Source organism: Dreissena polymorpha, chromosome 1, assembly GCF_020536995.1.
Source record: "Dreissena polymorpha isolate Duluth1 chromosome 1, UMN_Dpol_1.0, whole genome shotgun sequence".
NCBI classification, from domain to species: Eukaryota; Metazoa; Mollusca; class Bivalvia; order Myida; family Dreissenidae; genus Dreissena; species Dreissena polymorpha.
The window spans coordinates 123,568,185-123,575,794 of NC_068355.1; positions in this window are offsets into that span (position 1 = coordinate 123,568,185).

Consider the following 7,610-nt stretch of genomic DNA (forward strand, 5'->3'; position numbering starts at 1 on the left):
GAGTTATTATTTAGCCGAAATATGATGTTCTATCAACTGTTTATAATGTTTTCATACTGCAAGATTTGTACTGCAAGGAATGCAAATAAATTTATCACAGCTCAGGCTCTGTTGATATATGTGCTAAAGGCCCTCGTTTGGCCGTTTTTTGGGCCGAAATTCGGCCCCATTCCCACCTTAAAATAGTATACGTTTTTCCCCTATTTCACCTAAAAATCCCCCCTCACAAACAACATTTTTTAATTTGTTTTTTTACTTTTATACCTATGTTGCCAGCTGGTATCTTGCTATAAACCTTTGATTAAATGTATATTTATGTAAATTAAATTAAGATAGAGCAATATTAAGTGTTGAATGATTGGTGAAAAGATCTTGTAAAATTCCCCTTTTCGCCGAAAACGACGTAAAAATTCCCCCCTCTAAGGGCCCCGGCCCCAATCCCCCAAAATGTAGCAAGGGCCCTGGACTGCTCAATCGGCTCTATGTATTTGTTCCAAGGGTTATTATTATCTTCACATTTATATAGCTCTCTCTGTTTATTATATATCCAAAACATTTCATTGCTGTTTCTCCTTAAAATAATACAGACAACACATTCCATAGAAATTTTCATTTGAACTTAAACTGTGAATAAGAGAGGAACAAAATAATATGTGCAAAAGTTTACACCATTTTATTTTGACAATACTGTGAGTCTTTTACGAAAATTTCAAAATAAAATACTATTTAAAATATACAATTACATAATTCAAAAGTTGTGTTCTATATATAATTAATCTTGCGAGTAAGTTATATACAGTCAGCAGAGTAATTCTACTAGAACAATTTAAATCCTTGCTACATGTGCTATTTAATTGTTTATACGGCTTTCACTTAAGAAAATGTTCAATGAAATTAATCTATGTTTCTAGGTATATTGTGTCTTTTACCTCAATAGTTTGTTGGGGCTAATGTGAAGCCAATGGACATGATACAAAACCTACGAAGATTACCGCCATACAATGTCACATACAAAAAAATTATCACCTAACCCATGCGTTTTGAGAGAATAATATTGTTTAACTTTTTATTATGTAAGTAAATATTAAGCATGTGAAACAAGGACGGGTTATTTTTAACTCCAAATGTATGATTTGATCACACCTAGAAGAAGAAAGCACTAACATGTTACACACCAAATATTGAACCCCTGACCCTTGCGGTGTCTGTGTTGTTAGGGATTATCAAAGACATTAATCTATATAAATCAGTTGACTCCTGAAGCGCAAACAGTTTTTACCACGGAGACATGCTTTGAGGAAACTTAGCAAAGAACCACTATATGGTTGGCATGCAACGCAACAAATCAAAGGGCTTTGCGGTTTCAGAGAATGATTATATTATTTATATTTATAAGCAAAACAGTAACCCATAGGGAGGGCAAATTTTCTGCATGATTTGAACAAACTTCAAAGAGAACCTCATAACGATGTTACACACCAAATATTGTAGTCATGCCTCTTGTGTTCACTTTACATATATAAACACTATAATTCTCTCTGAATATAAAATGAAATGCAGCACATGTTTTTATAAGTCTATAACTCACGGTTTCTTAAATAAAATATTCTGATTACAGACCTTTTTATTTCTACGGATTCGCCGTAGTTACTACGGATTAGTTGGCTAAACTACGCACTACGGATTTGTTCTGAACAACTACGGATCCATCGATCAAAATGGTCAAATTTCAGTTTTTAATCGTACTTTCGCTTATTTTCGGTCTTTGCGGGTTATTTATCAATCATTATCATTTTGGCGCTTGCGTAGTAAGAAACGTTAAAATTCAAGCCTTCCGGGGAACGAGTGCTGCAATCTCTTGCACGACGGTTACATTACATTCACCTCTGTGTTGGGCTCAGAACGGACTATTGTTATGAAAGCGTCTCATTCATGTGATTATCATACCAAGCGTTCATCATTGAGGTTACAGTATAATAAACAATCTTTTGCACGACGGTTACATTGCATTCACTGCATTAAACAAAACCATCTCATACCATGATATCTTATATCAGTCTTAATTCATTATTATAAAATTTATATGGTTTGTTGTTGTTAAGAAACCAACATACATACACACGTCGAAGCAATTCCTAACGTCACTCAATAAACATTATGTTCAATTATTTACATATGTAAAGTGCGTGGAATGATTCCATCTGCGTAAATGGGCAATAAAATAGTTCCAAAGGGTTGAATTAAAACTCGCAAGTATTTGCACGATATATCGTACATTTAAAAGTCATATTTCTTAATTTAATGCATGCGATCTTAAATATCCAATCAAATATACATTGAATGCGTTTGTTCGGTTTTAGCTATTTTATAGACAAAATGGCGTGCTGAGCCTTTCGCAGAGTTGTATGTGAGAGCAAGGAACGACAACTCTGCGCGGAGATTGCGAGTGCTGATCGAGATTGTCGAGTCGTCACCGAAGAACAGGTTACGCATGCGCAATTAATTTCCTTCTATATTACATATAAAATAGTTGAAGTTCGATATCAATTTTTACCATGATCAAGCGCATACCCACTATATCATCATACATCATTGGAAAGATAAATGCAAAATCTGTTGAATAAAATGCATGTCATTAAATTCTATATGCGCTAACTCAAAATATTTACCTCAGAATAGGCAAAACGGTTTTGACAGCTGTGCAGAAAACCATTTTGGGCTCAAATAGTATGACCTACTTTCAAAGCCGGGAACCATCAACACAAAAAGTAGAGCACAAAAATGGCTTATTTTCTTATTGCTTACAAATATACCTTCAAGTTGAGTTGATACCAAAACTAACCGTTTGCAATGTATTTTACAAATCCTAGGCAGCATGCACTCAACAATGTGTGCTAAGTATCAAACTGACTGCATGTAACCCTAAAAACAGGAGTTCCGGTTTGGGGTTATGTGACCTTTAAGAGAACCCAACCCCTTCAAATTTGAATTAAAGGCACTTTTCCCACAGGTGTAATCTGTTTTGAGAAAGATCACAAAGTTCCGGTACAATGACACACAGATTTATTCATAAAAGTTGCCATTGAAAGCGCCATGCGTAACAGCGTTTCGCGTCAAGAATTAAGGTAGAAAAGCCAAACTTGGTTATATCATACATGCAGCACTTAGACTCCATACAAGGCATCACTTTCGATTCTAATAGGCAAAGCTGATGTAACATATGACTTAATAAGTGAAAAAAATCATCAATGGCAATATTTGTGCATCAAAGCAGGTTTTGAACCGGATTCGAACAAACTTTTTAAAAACAAATTGGGCACATTTTAGGTAAAATTCATGTAGAAGCAGCATTTCTAATGTCATTTGACCCAACAAAAGGGATTGCTTGCATGAAAAAGCAACACACTTGACTTCCTGACTAAAAACAAGTCTTCGTCAGACATGAGCTTGAAGACTTTTGTCACACCTGGACCTATGATTCCTCGGCTCGAGTTCCGTCTCGGACAGGCTCCGCAAAGTGTCAGTCTGGCCTGGGTGCTCAAATCCGTGTAATCTGAGAAAACAAAAAGTTTTTTTTTTGCACATTTACCCATAACGGTGCCAACTAATGTAAGTTAGATACAATTAGAGTAAGCTTTCAATAGTCTTTGTGGCTTTATTTGCTGCAAATGAATAATTCACCACTCAGGCATCACATTGTCTGACACACTGGCAAAGTTACCGCCACAAAATGTGGTTTAAGAGCTGCAGTAAATGTTAAACACCCAATTTTCCTAATTTTGGTGACAAAAGTGTGCCAGGATATAAAAAAATCATTTTACAATAGATTTAATTGAAAATAACGGCGTACTAACCTGCAAAGACACCGATTCTCTCGACACGACTGGGCGAGTGTTGAGGGCCGTCTCCGAATCAGTCATGCTGTACAGTTTTTGATGGCCTGTCACTTCAGCCGGACTTGTTAACCAATTGGACGACAGTTCAGGCAGAGCTAAAGACCAATTTCGACACCGCCTACAAATGCACACTTAGGTTAACGCATAATATTCAGGTCACTTAAATACAGTTTTCCCTGGTGTTTTTCACGCAGGGTCTATCGCAACAACATTCTTCCAGGAAAGAAAGCATACTAGTATTAGCATTTTTGTGTTTTCAGCTGAATACTTGATTTGACTAAACTCTACAAGATATCCAAACAGGAAAATTAAGGCAAAGTAGTGTTATTCTGAGTAGATCTGCCTGACGGGGTTGAAGGCGAAGGCAGATTGCAGTGTCGGTCCAAACTTGGCAGGCATTTTTAACAGTAAAAGGCTAAAACAGTAAACAGTAATAATAAATACAGATGAAGTAAAGACTTGCATTAAGTTCATTATTGAGATTGATGCAAATTAATGTCAAAATGTCACTGAAAAAATAATACAGGGTCGTAGTTTTCAAGATGACGGTGACGGTGTTGTGGTGGAAGGACGTACTTTTTATGCTCTTAAATTTTTAAATTTTTAACTGATTTTTAACTCATTATTCTGGTGGAGGAGATGCGGCAATACAAGGAACAGCTTTAAGAGAAAGACAGGACTTTTGTTCATTGCCCAAATTCCCAATTTTGGGTGCTCTGTGTAGATAAATAACTGCGTGTGTACGTGGACAAAGGAAATCGATAGTGGCCGTCATCTTGGATTTTTTTTTACTTTGGACATACTAAAACTGTTTTTACGCTTAGTGACCCTAAATAAAGAAATTGTTATGACATTTTTAGTAGTCTAATTGCCGTGCCTATGTTTTACTGTAGATAATTCGTAGTTTTTTTAAGCTTTTTAATGACTTTGCAACTTTTATTGTGAATAACTTTGATGCACGTGGTGCAGGTCGCGAGTGCCGTTGTGAAAAGGAAAACTGTCTATGGTCCTTAAATCTAGTCCCTTTTATGACATTTTAGAAGGTAATTCGTAGTTTTCAAGCTATTCTATGACTTTGCAACTTTTACTGTGAATAACTTTGTTACACGTGGTGCAGGTAGCGAGTGCCGGTGCGAAAAGAAAATTGTCTAGGGTCCTTAAATTTAGTCCTTTTATGACATTTTAGTAGCCTCATTATCATCCCTATGTTTTTTTGAAGGCAATTCATTGTTGTTGTTTTCTTTTTTTTCAAGCTATCCTAATGGTCTTGCAACTTTAACTGATTGCAACATTGTGAGTGCCAGTGTAAAAAAGAAAACTGTCTAGGGTTCTCAAATCAGACCCTATTATGACATTCTAAGATGCTTTTTTCGCCGCCCCAATGTTTTACTGTAGACAATTTGTTGTTTTTTAAACTGCTTTTATGATTTTGTAACTTTTATCGATTGCACGTGGTCACAGACCGTGAGTGCTGGTGTGAAAATAACACTGTTTAGTGTCCTCAAATTTAGACACTTTTACGACTTTTCAAATAGCTTTACTGTCGTCCCTATGGGTTATTGTAGGCATATCGCTGTTGTCCCTTTTTAAGCCATCTTAATGATTGTGTATCTTTTTCTAATTGCAACATTGTTGCACTTGGTAGCAGGTCGTGAGAGCCAGCTTGAAAATAACACTGTTTATCCTTTGATTAATTCATATTATTGGTACGTGAGGGGTGGTCGTATGGTAAGCATGGCCTTGGAAGTTCGAAACAGGAAAACTCTGCCGAAAGCAGAAACACAGAAGTTTGAAAACTATGCCCTGAACATTGACAAATGCTAAGGAACAAACTTGCGGCCGCTCAAAGAGCTCAGATCGTATCATACGAACTCAGTGAAGGCAATATAGTCTTTTCAACCGACGCAGTGCTATTTGAATTAATTGATATTGCACTCTCTCAGTACTTTAATAAACTGTCTGAGCAAAATTGTAACGTGAAAGTCACAGATACATTTGACAATACTGGAGTCAATCGAACAAAAGGGTCTATAGAGTCATTAAAGCCGATGGTGTCAGGTATACGCTCAACGTTTATGTAACCACAAGTAGATTTCTCCTTAATGGTAAAAACTGTATGGAATTTCTGGAAGACGATATGCCAAATATAAATGCTATTGTAGACTTTCTGTGTGTAAGCAACAATATAGATTTGAAAGTGTTTAATGACCTGCTGGTTGAAAAGTTGACTGAATTTCTGTCAAAACAAAGTACAAATGCTCTGTCTGCAGCTTGTGCAGCGATAACCATCAATAACTGTAGAGAAGACTCTGATAAATGCCCAGGTTGTAACCGTGCATGCAAAACAAATAGTGTGCTGTGTACCAAAGGTTTTCATTGGATCCATTATCATTGCCAAAAGCTTAAGAAAGATGAAATTGAACAATTGGCTTCGTCTCCTGACGAGTCGTTTTGCTGTAGATTTTGTAAAACTTCCGACACAAGTGCACCGTCTAAAACGTTAAATAAATGCGAACAAACTGGTGATAGCCTTGATGAGCAAACATCTTTATAAACATACTGTGTTGCATCACATATTGACAAAAAGAAACAACCAAAACTTATGTCAAAATCTAAATCAGACTCTAATTTACGCTTACAAATTCCAAAGGTAACCAAGGTAACAGAGAGCACGGTGGCTCTCGATATCTTACACGATGAAATGGACAGTGGTCAGTTACAAGAGTCAGAGATAATCACTTCTGTTAGTGCTGCAAGTGTCGAGTCGCGCGAAAGTAGCAACGATACCTCCAGGCAGAAGCTAGTGCAGAGTGTTGAAGTTAGTAGTGCAGAATGTTCTTGTTTAACTAAGTTGAGTGATATACGAGAACGTGAACTGAAAGTAAAGAAAAAGGAAGAAGAGGTTAAGATACTCCAGCTTAAAAACCAAGAAAAACTTAAAGTCCTTAATAAATTAGAATCCTATTGTAAACGTTTAGAAGCCCGTAATGAAGAATTACAAATTACACTCCAAACGGTTGCTAAGAGACTTGAACGTCTTGAGGCGGGCGAATGTGTTAATGATAAGCGGAATGATGCCGGTCCAATTCCTAACGAGTCTTCGCGAGAAAATGTGCAGACTGGCTGTAATAGCACGATGCAGGCTAGATTGACTAAATTACAAGATAGACTAACTAACTTTGTTTTTGACAAAATAGAAAGTGAACTTGAGCAGTTTATATTTAAACTGGCAATAGTGTTTAAATTTTTTGCATGATACTAATTGCGAAAATATCTCTGTTCCGCACAATAAGCGCCATATTGTTTCAAGCAATCGTGTACTTGAAGCCGCGAGTGATATAGGTGTGCATACAGCCGGCGTCAGTGTTTGTGTTATGCCGGTCCTTACGAACATTCACAGCGTTCCCCCTGTAACCCTGTCAACAACTAGTGTGGTTTCGACAGCCGCCGCCAGAGTTTGTGCTACGCCGGACCGTATGATCATTAGAAGCGTTCCCCCTGTAACTCGGTCAACGACTAGTGTGGTTTCGACAGCCGCCAGTGTTTGTGATATGCCGGACCTAACGAACATTAACAGCGTTCCCCCTGTAACTCGGTCAACAACTAGTGTGGTTTCGACAGCCGCCGCCAGTGTTTGTGCTACGCCGGACCTTATGATCATTAGCAGCGTTCCCCCTGTAACTCGGTCAACGACTAGTGTGGTTTCGACAGCCG